Source organism: Oreochromis aureus, linkage group 7, assembly GCF_013358895.1.
Source record: "Oreochromis aureus strain Israel breed Guangdong linkage group 7, ZZ_aureus, whole genome shotgun sequence".
Lineage (NCBI taxonomy): Eukaryota > Metazoa > Chordata > Actinopteri > Cichliformes > Cichlidae > Oreochromis > Oreochromis aureus.
The window spans coordinates 43,612,023-43,628,037 of NC_052948.1; the positions used below are offsets into that span (position 1 = coordinate 43,612,023).

Below are 16,015 nucleotides of genomic sequence, written 5' to 3' on the forward strand. Positions count from 1 at the left end.
GATAGCCAAACAACCCGAAGTCACTCTGCTTTAGTAGCAAGAACACTTTGGGCCTGCGGCTGATAACAATGAGCCTCATTAGCACCGAGATTAGTTCCTGTAAAAGGCTTTACAACAGTGTAAGAACGCATTTCCTACGACTTATTTATGCAAGCACAAACTTTATGCAATGTATCATGTATAATATTCTGGCAGATGAGCATACAGTTGGATGTAACTTATGCAGCATTATTAGCCAGGTCAATAAGTCACTGGGAAAAATATGATTAATATTAAAATGTGAGCTATAGACGTGTTTACAGCCTTTACCCATTCACGTATCTGCAGTTATTTTTCCAGTCCTGGAGGTTGCTGTGTGCCCTCTACTTTCTTATGTAAATCACTTTTTCCTTCTAAACACAGACTTTTTTTTTTTTTTGCAAATCCCACAATCAAATTTTAACCCTCCCTTCCCCTAACAGCGACAACATTTTTTGAGCACAAGTTGACATTTCTAACTTCCAGAGATGTGTCTGACTGATACAAGATTTTTAAGATAGATACCAATGCTGATATATCTCTTCTTTACTTTTAAAATGTTTTATTTAACAGGCATAACTGTCATAAATGACAATGCCAATAGATTAACCTAGCTAATATTAAATAGCTAACATTGGCCCACGGCCAAATTGCAGAATCCTGAATTGAAATCTATAATAATTTACAGGGTAAAAAACAAACAGTTCATTCAACTTTTTAAAACTACATTTCAGGGCAAAGCAATCAAACTTTTCAAGCTTTGTTTTTCAGATTTCACTGGGTGACTTTTATGTGTAGTTAGTATATATGTCCTGGGACCAGTGAAACTGCTGGTCAACAAATGACCAGACCTAGCCCATGGTAACCTCGAGGTTCTTGAAGGACTTTGATATAGAAACAGACGATCTGTGAGGGTCACAGTTTTTCCTCAAACAATTAATCATTTACTTTTGTGTTAATATAGGTCATTTCTTTGAGTCTGTATTTAATCTACATGACACAACCTATACACATGTAGAATTTTGCTTTTATGCTCAGCTTTCATTCGTGCAAGCATGAAATGCTAGTATTAGGAAAAAAGGTAAAAAGAAAAAAAGAGGTCTAAATACTAAATTAACTATTTGGAAAACAGTAATTCTGACATTTTACACATAAAGATGTGAAGCACAAATTCAGCCATGAATCTAAACCTTTTTAAACAGCCTTGTTTTTTGAGCAGGAAGCCTTGGGCTGACCCAAAATGGTCTATGCGCACACACAGTGCCAAGGTAAAAGAAACACACTGCACACTGAGTAAAGTCTGGCCAATGCCAAAGCAGCATTAGAGGGTAAACAGAGCTTTATCTTATCTTTATCCCAGTATGCACACTTGAGACACACTGTCAAAGAGCTATGGGTATGCAGCCTGGCCTTTGGAAAACCCTGACTTCAAAGATAACAGATCGTGAATGAGAGTGAGCTGTAGGTTTTGTGGAGAGATAAGCTCTTTTGTCAGTAGATGAAGACTATTATTTTAACATGACATCTGTTTGCCAAACCGTGGACAGGCAGAATTGTTTTTAGTCTTCCAATTCCATGACAAAAAAGATAAAAATGAGTTTATGTTAGACAAACAATCTCCTCCCAAGTCCTGTCTCCTGGCTTCTTAGCTTACTGCTAAATTGTAAAGGGTCACTGATTCCTTCAAGCCATTAAAATTTGGGGGCAAACAAACAACTCATTAAAAACTGTGGAGAAAATGCTGCCTGTATGGTTCGTATGCGGGAGATGAACCTAATGAGAAGCTTTCTGCCATGCATCACAGAAACATTAAAATGCTCTATGAGAAAAGAGTCTTTGATCTTTGGTTCAGCTTATAAAGACATCATCTCACCGCCTTTCTTTAGCCTTTCTTTTCAGACTAAATGATGACGCATCAGTTCAAATTTGGCTTTACATTAATCAAAAATAATTACCAAGTAGCAGTATGTAGACAAAACAATAACGACCTTAGGAGGGCCGGTTCCCTCCTCCCTAACCTCAGGAGGCCCAGTCCTTAACCTTCAACCCACAGCCCACGTCTCGCTAAGCCTTCATCCTGTTAGAATTAAAAGACCAATTAGACAAATTTCAAAAGATGACAGGCTGCTCATAATTACACCTGACATCTCCTAGCAGATAAAGAGCTGATTACAAAGGGTGCACAGGAGAAATTGCTAAGCAACAAAACCACTGACATTATCCCAGTGAAATGGACAAGTTGAGTGCACAGAAGACAGATGACAAACCAAATGAAAAAAAATAAAATAGCACCGAGTAAAGTGCCGGGCCAGCATGTGCCACCAAAACAGCCTCGGTGCACCTTGGCATTGATTCTTCCAATTCTTCCAAGTCTGATGGTTGTGCAAAGTGCTTACAGTCCATAACCTCCCACAGGTATTTCAGTGTTTTGAAATCAGGTGACTGTTAAGGCTGTAAAATAGTTTCTGGATCAGAAGCCAGTCTGGAAATGGGTTAAATCTGAACTCCTTCTAATAACCAGCAGGGGGCGACTCTTCTGATAGTAGACAGCAATTAATGCGCGGCCTACAAAAAAATCGCCCCAATTTTCACTTCATTTATGGCTTCAGTAAGCACTTTCCTTATGCGTTTATCACCCCAGCCATTACTTTAAGTCTTACTGGATACAACACAGTGTTCATTTTGTAAAGCATGGGCTTATTTTGAGTAGAAAAGACAATAAAGACAGGGCATTGTAGGGTGTGGCTACTTTTTACTGGAAACACAAAGAAGAGGACAAAAATCCCATCCACATCACAACGGGGCTACAGGATCCCCTTACTGTAGAGGAGAAGGGATCAGGTTTTGTTTGTCACCCATCCATATATTTTCCAAGTCATCTGCTTCATGTTATCATTCCACGTTCTAACCATGGACTGATACACCACAGAAAATTCACTGTACCCTGAAAAGTCAGTCAATGGATGACATAGCAGAAAAAAAGGACATGACCTTAATTAGTCCTTGCACTTGCCTGAGTAATAATCTTTCAAGAAAAGGTCATTCTCCTAGCGAGCAGCTCCTTCCATTCAGTAATTCGGTAGGCCTGGAGATTGAGCCTGCCTGAGGAAATTTCACAATAAATCAGAGCTCAGCTTCGCTCCTGAGAAAGCAAAGGGAAGCAGGCAGCCAAATGACAAATCCCTTTTCCCTCACAGAGCTGGAATTACTGCTGGGGTGTGAGATGTGAGATCAGAGGGAAACCCCCATGGGGGTTACCTGCACACTGACTGCTCGTGATACAATGCAAATTAAAAGCCTCTCGAGCAAGTTCGGACTCGGACAACACATACTTCACACACGCAAACACAATGTGAACATGTAATTACAGCTAGTTAGCCGAAAGTAAGATTTTCAAACTGAAGCTTTCAGAGTGAAAAGAAAAGGGATGGAAATGAGCAGGCGGCAATATTTTCAATACACTCTGACATTATAATAAATCAAAGGCCAGAAAGTCATGATTTAAATATGTTTAGAGGAAAGCCATAAGGAAGAAAAACGACCCAGAAAAGCCTATTAAACTAAACCCAGGGGAGTTGGCATATATTTCTCTTTTGCTCCGGAAACAGCCAGAAGAAAAAGAAGATGATAATAAAACACCAAATTGCTGGCTTTTCTTCTCTGCCTCTGGTGCTAAGCTGTGACATCCCATCTCTCTGGGTAATAAAGGATCTGGCCCAAGCAGGAAAAGCATGCAGGGTAGAATTTCACACCTGGCCAATAATCTTTAGGAACTCTGCTGCGGCTAACCTTCAACCTCGGCTGCCACCGGTGCAGTGAGGTGCGATGATCCCACCTCCGGCTTCTAGACAATAGAAATGGAAACCTTCTGAGGCAGCCCTGAATGACCGATAATATACTTCAAAGCACTTCCCCTATCCACTGAGATGCTGACATATAAAGCGCCTTTCAAAGCCTTCAACCCATTCATGGATGTGCAGACTGATATTTGCTTACACCATAACGCCTCTATAGGAAAAAAAAGATTAAAAATTTAAAAATGTTTCTTGTCTTGAAATAAAATAAAAATCACGTGCCTCCTATATTTTCTATAATTACTCGTTAAATACATGTTAGGAGCTAGTAAATAATACATATTATTGTTTAAGACGAAAACAAATGAACGACCTCCACTCTGATGAATGCACACTGGCCAATAGATATGATACACAGCTATAATGATATACAGTAAGGGCGAGACGCTCCTATCCTATTAGTGCGCACTGGGCATCTTTCACCAATTCAGCGCTGTCGACCTAAAATCAATGCTGGCATTACACGCTGAAGCACCCGTACGAACCTTATTTGCTTTCTCACTCCGTTATTGTTAAATACTACACACACACACACACACACACATACACACACACACAGACACAGCCATAATTAGAGGCAGTCTGACTGGCACAAATGCATGGCAAACAAAATTATTGAAGAAAACTAAATAAAAACAAACATTTCACAGGAGTCCCCACAGAGGAGATTAAACATTATTATAGAGGGAAAAGGGAAACATGATCGATGTCTTACAGAGTTTTGTCTTATCATAAGGCTTGTTTATCTTTGGTTCGCCACGGCTGATTGGTTGTTCTCCTGCTCGGAAGGCGTATTTCCTCTGCAAAAGCAATCTCGCCACAGAATTCGCGATGAACGCCTGAAACCCCGGGAGGAATATCCATTGATAAAGCTGGCTCCGTTAACTGCACTTCCTCGACATATTCGCCGCTGGTGTGGGAGATAATTTCACCGATTAGGTTTTCCTTGCCATCGCTTGCGTATCATCTCAGCAAGCGAGCCGTGTGAACCACGGGGAGTGATGTCGGAATGAAAATGAGTCCTCTGCACTGTTGAAACCGGCTCCGGGCCAATCAATCAAAGCTTCATTTGAATATTCCCACGGCTCGGCCAATCATGCGCGAGAGAGGGCGGCCGCTGTCGTGATCCCAAACCAGTCAAAGGAAGCACGTTCCCGTTTAGCGGAAAGATTTAAAGGGGAAGAGCGTCCCGTGTGTTGGCCCAGAACAAATGTAAGTTTTCGGTCTTTACACAAGCACATCTGATCGATCAAGAGAGCTACACACCAGGATTCCAGATGGGGGTTTTTCTGCAGCTTATCCAGTTAGCAGTGCTTAATCAACCCTTAATTAGATTAGGTGTTCAGGAGGAGAACTGCAAGTAGGCGTCCTCTGTCCAAAAGCTATATATTATACACCTAGACTGTTACTCACCGGCCATCTATATGGTGGTGGTATAGAAACTGCCAACCTACTGGGTTTTCCACACACAGCTATCTCTAGGGTTTACAGAGAATAGTCTGAAAAAGAGAAAATATCCTGTGGTATTCCTATGTGGCAGTTCTCTGGATGAAAATGCCTTTTGACGTTACAAGTCAAAGAAAAGACTGATTCAAGCTGGTAGGAAGGCAATAATAACTCAAATATCCACTTGTTACAACCACGGCATATGCAGAAGACCATCGCTGAAATCACAATGCATCAAACCTTGAAGGACAGGCTTACTCCTGATTAGTGTACTTATCTTCTGCTTCCAGCCATCAGAAGATGAGTACACAACCTAGTACTAGTGAGGTTGTGTACCGAGTGAAGTGTGTATGTGTCCAAAAGATTATAAAGTGTGAGTGTATAATGAGGCTTATTATTACAAACTCATTGTTCTGTCATTATTGTTGTTAGTTTGTAAAGCTATTGTAGGCTATTTGAATAAGACAAAACTACTTTATGGTGTAGGGGAATTTCTAATGAATTCCACACACAATACTGTTTTAAACATCTGAAACTGTTCAGTAACTTTAAGGTAAACAGAAAATACCCTTTATTTAACACTGTCAGGTAATGACTGAGAGACAACAGATACACTTTAAAATATGGGAGAATATCACAAACTGTAACCTTAAAAAAAAGTCAGGACTCATCAGTTCAGAGATAAAAGCCTGTTTTCAACAGAGGCTCTTGACAATCCACAACACATCAAAGAAGGCATATTTAAAGGACAGGAATAGATTTCCAATGCAAATAATCACAGTAATGTACCTGAAGCATTAGCAAACTAATTTTACTACTACTGTTACTACTACTACAACAAAGGTTGAGACAACTCACAGCTGAGTTATTTTGCATTTTCACTGGGACTGTCTGGACTGATGGCTCATAATTTTTTTTAACTGTCAGTGAGGAGGAATTTACTTTTTGTTTTGTTTTTTTTTTTAACACCGGTTGTATTTGTCAGTGTAAAAAGATTTTAGTTCGCTATGACTGCTGGAACGGAAAAGTTGAAAGGTAACGCTCGAGTGGTGCATTCTTTTCCTAAAACGCTGCCAATAGCTACATTTAAAAAGCTGGGATTAACACAGTTTACTGCGTTGAATGAAGCCATCGTTACTGCAGTAATTCAAAACCAGCAGAACTGCAAGTTTATTTGAAACCAGTTAATCTAGATCTTGAAATGCAAATATAGATGTTGTAGGAAGTGGAATAACAGTGTGTGCCAGACTGTGTTTCTGTTTTATGTTATACATTTTGTTCCCTGAGGTAGACACATTTAAAATTAGAGCATTTATCAATATAATAGCCTTGTGTCTTGTTACCCTTAAGGACATGAGGTATATGACATATTCAGATAGAAATGACAATCTATGCTTGACTACTCACCCAGCCTAAATCTAATAATAGTGCCCAGTGGCTGCCACAATGAACATGCTGTAAGTCTAATGACATGACTGCATGAGGTGATTGCATTATAGAGGGAAGGTAAATGCACCTGTGCATTTTTATGTGTCTATGCAAGTGTGCTGGTTTTAAGTATCTAGAGATTGTGTCAAACAATATAAGCCTTTTACAGCGATATAACATAGTAGGAAATGTACATGTGTTAGGGATTAAAGTAGGAGTTTAATATTATTTAGCTGTCTCACTTTCAGGGCCTTGGAGTTGCACATCATGGCTCAGTGTCACTTTTTCATGGCTCACTGCAACACACAGGAAGGAGGGATTTTAAATGTCTTTATTACCAGGTCTTTTTTGTAACGTGGCAAGGAAAATGTCAGAAATGTTTCACCGTAAGTGCGTCTGATGAGTGAACAACGCATTTTAAAGAAACAGTTATAGGCTCAGGGGGCTGGGGTAACCCCCATGATGCAACGAGTACTTCTTCTCCTGGGAATTATATACCACATCTGCATGTCATTAAAAATGTTCCTCTTTCTTCCATAGTCTGTGCTTTGTCTGTGCTTTATGTTCTCTTCTGTTAAAAGGAGTTCTTTCCCACTGTTACCTGGAGCTTGCTCAAATAAGGTTGTCTAATTGTTGGGGGTCATCTCTAATACTGAAAGGTCTTTTGCTTGTAATATAAAACACCTTAAGACCCCTGTTGCTTTGAATTGGTGCCATAATGCGCTAAAAATCTAATTGTTTTTTTTAATTTTCTGTTGTTCACCAGAGTATAAAGAGATTGTTGTTTGATTTAGGGTTATAGCAAGTAAAACTGAATTAAAGACAAAACAAGCACACCCACACAAGAAAAAAAGAAGAAAGTTAAACAAAAATTGTGCACATTAAAGTCATTATCTTGGCACATTACATGTATACTTTACAGGATATTTAAAGTTGTTCCAAAACTAGAATATTTTTGTTGAAGCTAGCAAAGAACAAGAAGCACTGCAATGAGCATGTAGAGTCTTCTACCCACTAATCAAATTTTTCATGTCTTCCTGTGATCTTAACTTTCTAGCTTTCATGTCTTAAGTGTTAATCTTTTAGTCATGCTTCCAATTAGTCCTTTGTGTATGTACAGTCCTCTCTTTCCCTTTTTCCTTTGTTAGATGCTGCTAATGAATCCTCTCAGTTGTTTTTCATGTGTCAATCTCCTCATTCTGGAATTTTTGCTTTTTGTACTTTTCTATGTTTACAGTTTTGGTTGGCTGGATAGATGGATGGATGGAGCTGTCAGTAAAGGCAATTGTTGGTTTACTTCATGTCATGTTTTTCACCTTATTGTCTGCATCCCACCTGCAAAGGCTCAGAGCCCCCACAAGTGGAGCCTGTCGCAAGCAGTAATCTAGGTGATGATTAAGTTATCATTTTGAAACATACCATCTGTTGGTGGGCCACAGGTAGATGCCTTTGTCCATTTTTCCAGGTTTAAAGTCATTATTATCCCATGCTAGGCTATAACCAGAAACTGAAGAAATGGTACACCAGATAATAATAATATTCATATCTAATGGATCAGGTGTTTCCTCACTCAGTTTTTTAATATTTGCAGAGTACATGTGTCTGTCAAGTCTTAGTTCAGGAATAAGTTAAGATGATTCAGTGTCGACCCATGCTGGGGTTGGCTTTAGGGAGAAGTAATACATTATAGTGTGCAGCTGTGCAGCCCAATAGTACCACTGAAAAACACTGTAATTTGCCAGGTATCGCAATGCCAGTTGTAGCCTGTTTCATCTATCATTTCACAATAAAATTGTCACACAAATGCCAAAATGTAGTAAAGCAGGAAAATGGCAACAGCAAAGATGTGATTTGGACCAGGTACAACAATTTTGGAGGGGTATTAATTTCAGGTATTATTAATATTTCTTCTAATTTATAAACTCAAAGGTAGGATCATAACTTTTTTCAAAAATTTTACAAATGCTAAATAGGTAAATATGTTTAAATATGGAAACATAAGCAATGGATCTGCGCCTTTTATTTGTTTAACAAAATAAAAGAAAATTTAGAATAATGAAAATAATCTAGAAGTTGTATTTATACCTCAAGAATACCTCTAACAGCATCTTCAAATAGAGCTATGCAATGTGTGCATCTGACCAGTCTTAACAGCAAAGATATTCTTGTGTGTACCAGAAATATTCTTGTGTGCCACAGCAACATAACAATGGGTTCTGTGGCTAGTTTAAACAATAAGGGTGGCAAAGCTACTGAGCTACCAATATTAAATGCTTGTGAAATAACATTGTTATTCAGAGCATCAAGCAGGGCTATCTACAGTATCCTTTTCTACATCTACTGAGAGTAAAGTTCTATCTTCTCCATCTGTTGTATTTGTGCAGTATGTTATATTAAGATGCTTGAAAGTGTTGCCTCTTTTAAACAAATGCATTTTGATCGGAGTCAGTAATGCCTACAAGAACACACTCTAATCTTTGTGCACAAGCTGGCAATATGAATCTACAATGTCACGAACATTTCACATTCTTTTCTTTTCCATCCATTTTCTTATTTGCTTATCCAATATGGGGTCATGAGGGTGCTGGAGTCTAGTTGTCCCGGGATGAAATGTGGGGGTGGATCTTGTACAGTTCACCAATCTATTGCTGGGATAACAGAGCACTTAAGTTACACCTGTGGCCAATTTAGAATAACCAACCTGAGAACATCCAGATTTCACAGAGATGCCAAGCAAGTTGGTGGATTCAAATCAAGGACCTTCTTTTTGTGAGTCATCAATGCTAACCACTGCAGAAGTGCGCCACTGCTTGTCACCGTGACAAGCATTATACTTTCATGTCTACAAGCCCAGGAACGATCTTAGAGACATTGTAGTTTTATAACTTTGTTGTTTGTAGTGCGAACATACAATATATTAACCCTTGGATGCACAACCTACCAGTACCTACACTCTTCCACGAGTGGGGTCAAAAATGACCCCAAATAGAAACAATGCATTTTGCTATAAACTCGGCTGTTATTCTTCAAAATCTTTAAAACGAAGAGTTGTAACATTCTCATATTTGAGGTATTCTCATAAAACATGTTTGTGACATGAGGCCCTTTGCATTTTTATTTATTTTTTTCATTAATTTTAAGAAATTGCAGTTTTGTATCATTTGTATCACTTTTGTATGCTTGCTCGGCATATACTGCAGAAGCTGGGTCTTCCCTTTGAAAGGCACAAGTTGTTCATCCACTGTAACACAATCACTGAGGATGAATTTCTGCCTGCAGTTGACCAGGAACAGGCCCCATATGTAGCTGAAAGCTGCCATGTGGTTTGTTTTCAGTCGGTAGGCTCTGGTCCTCTTGTCATCAAAGTGCAAGAAACGGCGAATATCTTTAAATCTTTGAATTGACATAGTGGCCTTGTGCAATGGGTTATGCAGAGGACTCCCAAAAACACACCAACTGGTACATCCCAGTTCTTCTCACTTCCTGCAAGAATGGTCAGTCAAATGAAGGCCAGGAGGTCATGTTCGATTACATTTTTCCACTCTTTTCCCCTGTCTGTGGCTACTCTTCGTGCCTCCATGTTTGTGCATGTCAGCACCTCTTCTATTATATTATCAGACATGAACATCTTCCATGCATCTATTGGGGAGACAGTACTAAACCCAGGTGCAAGCCCTGGCCGACTAATTCAGAATATTGTGGCTAGAGCAGTAAGAGGGGCTCATTCTGTTAGACTCAATATCCATTTCCTCATCAGAGGACTCCTCTGTATCTGCCTTGTTCAGTGGGGGGGGACAATAGTCTGGGTCCTCTATATCTGAGATGTCAGATTCTGAGTCAATGCCTCCGATGGGCTCTTTATCCCATCCGTCCTGGATCATTTGTAGGGCCACAGGGAGGGATCCTAGCTGGCCTCATAGCAGCCATGTTACTTTAAATATTAAAAAAAAAAACATCAGAAAGGACAATGTTTGAAATGCACAGGAAACTATAAACAGGGCTGCACATAAATGGTCCGCAGGTGCACATTTGCTGTCAAAATAAAAAGACATACCAGATAAGAAGTTGGAATGCTCATTTGCGTACATTAGATGTTCTGGAGGAGGCCAGACATTTGTTCAGAACTCTTAAAGATGTCGAAGAAGCAAGTCCGTAAGCAATTACTTTGGTGTTCTTCCACCATAAAAGAAGCGCGTATTCTCTGAATTTCCGGGAATACTTTTATTTTGACAGCAATGCACACCTGCGGACCACTTATGTGCAGCCCTGACTATAAATCATGTATGTTACTGTGTAAAATTAATTCTTGATCCGTCAGAAATGTAAGTGGGTCAGTCAGAGTCGCTAAGAATGAAAGTTTCATAGAAGATTCCATAGGAACTGCTTGGGGTCATTTTTGACCCCACTTGTGGAAGAGTGGGGTAGTGATACAAAACTGCATTTTTTTAAATTAATGAAAAAATAAATAAAATGCAAATGGCCTCATGTTACAAACATATTTTTGAGGAATACCTGGAATATGAATATATTACAACTTTGCATTTTAAAGATTTTGAAGAAAAACAACCCCTGGGGTCATTTTTGACCCCACGTGTGCATCTAAGGGTTAACTAAGTAGCTGTTGGGTACAATCATACTTTTATATTATTACCACCAACAAATCATGTCACATTTGACCTCTGACCTCTTCTTCAAGGTCAGTAGTCAGTAGTCAAAGTGATAATAATTCTATACAGAGCGATTTAAAACTATGTTTCTTTCTGCTGTATTAACAACATTTGTAATATACACCACCCCCTCCTATATGAGTCAACAGTTTCCAAATGTCTTTGACATTGCTGCCAGTAACTTCTAATGGTGAGGCCTCTACAGAAAGTCACTGCACCTGGCCAAGAAATAGTCCTGATCTTAAGCTTCAGTAAAACCACAGCTTGTTATATTTACCCATCCATTTATCTGAAAATGAGATATAAAGTTAATAAAGGCTACCCAATTTCCTTGTACGCCTTTCCTGCAAGCTTTAAGGAACTGACTTTCTGCAAGTATTTTACCCAATATGTCAAAGTCTGCCATGATCCAACACAGATTTTTCAGTGTTTTCATTTCCAGAAGTCGAATAAGATGCCAAAGACCATTCTATATACAAATTTGTCAATACTTAACACACTCCTGCACTCAGCACTGTATACACTAATCAATCAATTCAAATCATATTCACTGCAAATTAAAGCCTTTCTAAACATGCCATTTGTTATTTCCTAAGAAAGATATACACCATGACCAAGATTTAGAGCAGACATACTCTGACCTGCTGTTAAGGCAGGAATATTGAATTGTTTTTTGACAGCTGCCGGAGTGTCATTTTTCAGTATGAATGAGGCCTGCAGATGGGAAATGAGGTTACCATGCCAACTGATGTCCCTGTTTTGAGCAGTGAATTTATAGATGGGAAATAGTTTTCTAGTTAATCACAGGCCGCTAAATTGAAAATCCACTTTTAGTACGTGCTAAAGACGCAAATGATGTTCCTCTGTAGCTAAACATGGGATCCTGATCCTGAAGTTGGCCCCATAACTGCTTGCAAAAGGATCATCCAGAAATCCTAACCCATTATCCACCACCAGCGTGCCTTCTTAAGAGAGCATAATTATAGAGTAGATGTACATTACTCTATTCATAAACCATTTTCTATAATCTAGCAGTCTGGATATAGTGTATATTTGCCTACTTTATAACAGCCTTTGACAGATTTAAAAAACACTCTACTAAACATTGTTGGAGGCAAAGCACATCTCCATATGGCCTCCACCAGTAAGACAGAGCACCACGAAACGTTTACTAATGGCTCAAAGAATTTATCCAGCCGCCAAACTCCAACAGATCCCAACTCAATCAAGCATTCTTGAGAAGGACCTAAGCTAGTGAGAGGGGTAGAACCTCTACCCCATACACTTCCCAACCCTTACCTAACTCAAGCCTAAGACTGATGTCTGATGTGACTCCAAAACCTAAAAGCAGAAAATGAGAGTCAAAATATGTGACTCCGGGCAAGAGCAAGAAGAGAAAGATGTTTCAGAGACAGTGGTAACTCAGTGAAAAAAGTACATTTTATTGTCAGGTGTTTTTGTTTGCCCACTGAAGCTATCCTTAAGCTGACTAAGGAAATGACAGAAGTAGTCTGCCCACCTCCATTAGCAAACCACAGCATCAAAGCTTTGCTACAGGTTTGCACTGCGCTGAGATTTTATGTAACAGGAAGTTTCCTGCACTGTTTACTGTTGCTGTCATTACTTGTTCTTATCCTTTTAATGGTTACACTCTTTGTTTACTACTGCCTACTGCTGAATTCATCCAGGAGGAGTTATAAGCCGGTGGACTCCCTGTGCCAGTCCCAAACACAGATAAATGGGAGGGTTAAAACCGGTGTCAAATCAAATATGTCGATCCATCCGCAGGGGTGACCTGCTGGGAAATAAGGCAGCATCTAAAAGCACCTTTAAACTGTTGAATTCTTCCAAAAGACAAACATTTTCTGCCGCAGTAAACATAGCTGAGTGGTTAGATGCTAGATTTCTTCTCTGAAGTAAGTCTGTGCAAGAAAAACAGTGTACCACAGTCTTGCTCGAGAAAGCCAGTGCAATGGATTAATTTAGACACATGACTATTTTGGTTTATTTGCACCATAGTCAAAGTCTATTTTGGTAAAATTAGACCCTGGTGAAAGACACCCACAGAGATCCTGTGTCAATGCCCAGACTGGTCAGAGTCAAGATACAGAAGAGATCTGCACATTAATAATACTGTGGATGATCACTTAAATCTATCTTACCAGAATATTCTTGAGTTATCCCATGACTGGATGCATTATGAACCATTTCACTGAATGATGACTCACGTCAGGACTAAAGATGAATTAATATGAATTTAATTACACCAACTCCCCTTTAATATCTTTTTTTTTTTTTTTTTTTTTAAACCTAATTGTTCCTGATGGAAATGCAGTTTTGTTTTGTTCTACCTCCATTTATCCTTTTCTATTTACGGCTAGAATTATCACTGTCATTGTAGTTAGAATAATTTTCTTTTCTTTTGATTTAATCCAGATCACCCAGTCTGACTGGTCATGTTTGAAGTTGACTGGTTTCTGTATAGGCAATGGGGAAATGTGAAATTAACATTTTAAAGGGTTGTTTATATACTGATGTTGTATTTTTATGTGTTGGCTCCAAGATAGTGGTGATGTTAAGAACTACTTGGGACACAAATATGTATCTATGTACAGTACAGTATTCTAATGTTTGTAACCATACAGACATCTGCTGAAATGACAGTGTCTAAACTAAAGAGGCTGGATAGCATCAATCATGTACATCACTGTTCTCTGTACACTCATCGCTCTATGTCCACAGACTTTCCCATTGGTTGTTTTTTATATACCACAGAATCAGAATTAGGAAAAAAAGTTTTTAAATATGTTGCCCCTTTTTCTACGGAAGGAGAAAATGGTAAATGGTATATTTGTATAGCGCTTTTTAAAACCAGTCTGTTAGGGTGGTGGGTCATCGACCCATTTATATAGCTTTGCTTTATTTTCTGGTCCCTAAGGACCCCTTTTGAAAGCACTGTTTTGAGTTACACAACCAGTCATCCACCCATTCACACACATTGTAGCACACAGCATCACCTGTGGCGCACTGACAGAGGCGAGGCTGCCCACACTGGGGTGCACTGACCACCGGCGGACACTCTGCCCTCTGACCACCACCAGTAGGCAACGGGTGAAGTGTCTTGCCCAAGGACACAACGACCGAGACTGTCCAAGCCGGGGCTCGAACAGGCAATCTTCCGATTACAAGGCGAACTCCCAACTCTTGAGCCACGATCGCCCAGGAAGAAAGCAGTTATGTTATAATGTATGCTTTTGTTGTTTTGTTCATTTTCTTATAACATCAACAAATATAGCTGTCATGTGTGTCAGTTGTATTTGTTTATTTAGTTATATTTATTAAAATCTCTGCTGCCCTCTCACTTTAAATAAAGCTTTTCAATCTCAGTGAGATTTTTACCTGAATAAATAAACAGACATAAAATTATTAAAGGCATGAAACTGCAAGCACACCCCAAACACAAAGGCCTTATTGAAGAATAAACAGAAAGACTAAAGTGAAACCTTATAGGTGGTTAGATTTTATCTTCACACTATGATCTCATAGGGATGAGACTATAATATGGTAGGCTTGCTCTGCTGAAATGATGAACTGGCTAAAATAGAACTACTTTTGGTTAGTTTGTTGAACTTGTACCGATTCTGTTTTGGCCATGTCATCGTGTCATTATAGGATGTCAAGCTCTTCCTCTTAAGACAGTCCTCATCATAGCAGAATGAGGCTGGCAGTGACAGTAATAAAGAGCTCCATCTGTGCCTGGCAGGCAGAGGCAAATGAACCAATTAAGGTCTGGTGAAGTCTCCTCTTTCACCTACTGGCAATGGCAGCCATCATCTACGTCGTGATGAAAAGGAGAGAGTGCAAGGGTAATTAAATACCAGCAGGGGCCGCGGGGCAAACCTAATAACTCTCTGTAACAAGCCAATAAGAGACTTATTGCTTAAGGGCTTGCACAACCCAAAGCACGTTAATAGTGAAGATGATCACTTACCGCACATAAACATTCAGATGGGTTATTGTTCCTGAGAGAAAATTGACCTTGTCGAAGATATCTGCAACAGCGAAGGGACAAAGTACAAAAGGCCTTTTATGCTTCTGTTTATTTGCCACAGTGCTCACGTTGACTCGAGTCAAGCTCCTCATGTTAACTCAAAAATGCTTTTCTGTGCTCAGAAGAATTAATTCTCATTGCAGCAGGTCGCCATCTGCTGGCAGCAGAATGCTTTTACAGCCCTTTTTCTGTTTTTTGCATCCTGCAATAAGCACATTGTATTTGTGCATTTGGAGCAATGCACTGATGTGTAAAGAAAAAGTGCAATTATTGTCAGTACTGTTAGTGTTATTTATCACTGAATTGGGTAGGGGAGCATTTTAATATGGCACTGTGAATATAAAAAGTCCATTCTTTAAATTTTATGCCAACCCAATTTACAACCGGCCTTGTTTATTGCTCTCATACCCATCCTACTGCCCATTAGTCCTTTCCCCCGTCACCTAATATGCACAAACACAACCAAAAAGCAAGGAAACAAAAGAAAAAACATTCTTTTGTTTTCAGTTTTGATATTGCAGGTAGTAGACATCTCAAATGTCAAGTAGGAC

At 39.3% G+C, this 16,015-nt stretch overlaps 1 protein-coding gene across 3 annotated transcripts in view; it reads right to left on the reverse strand.

The window, feature by feature from the left end:
• LOC116322398 (protein FAM222A) overlaps positions 1-15,501 on the reverse strand; it is a 33,955-nt gene extending 18,454 nt beyond the window's left edge. For 2 of the 3 annotated variants that reach the window (XM_031742447.2, XM_031742446.2), the window contains exon 1: positions 4,588-4,874. The gene's annotated coding sequence lies outside the window, so the exon portion shown is untranslated. Of the gene's footprint in view, positions 1-4,587; positions 4,875-15,404 lie in introns of those variants that run through there. The other variant, XM_039614334.1, reaches the window with a different exon arrangement.
• Positions 15,502-16,015: the final 514 nt, after the last annotated feature.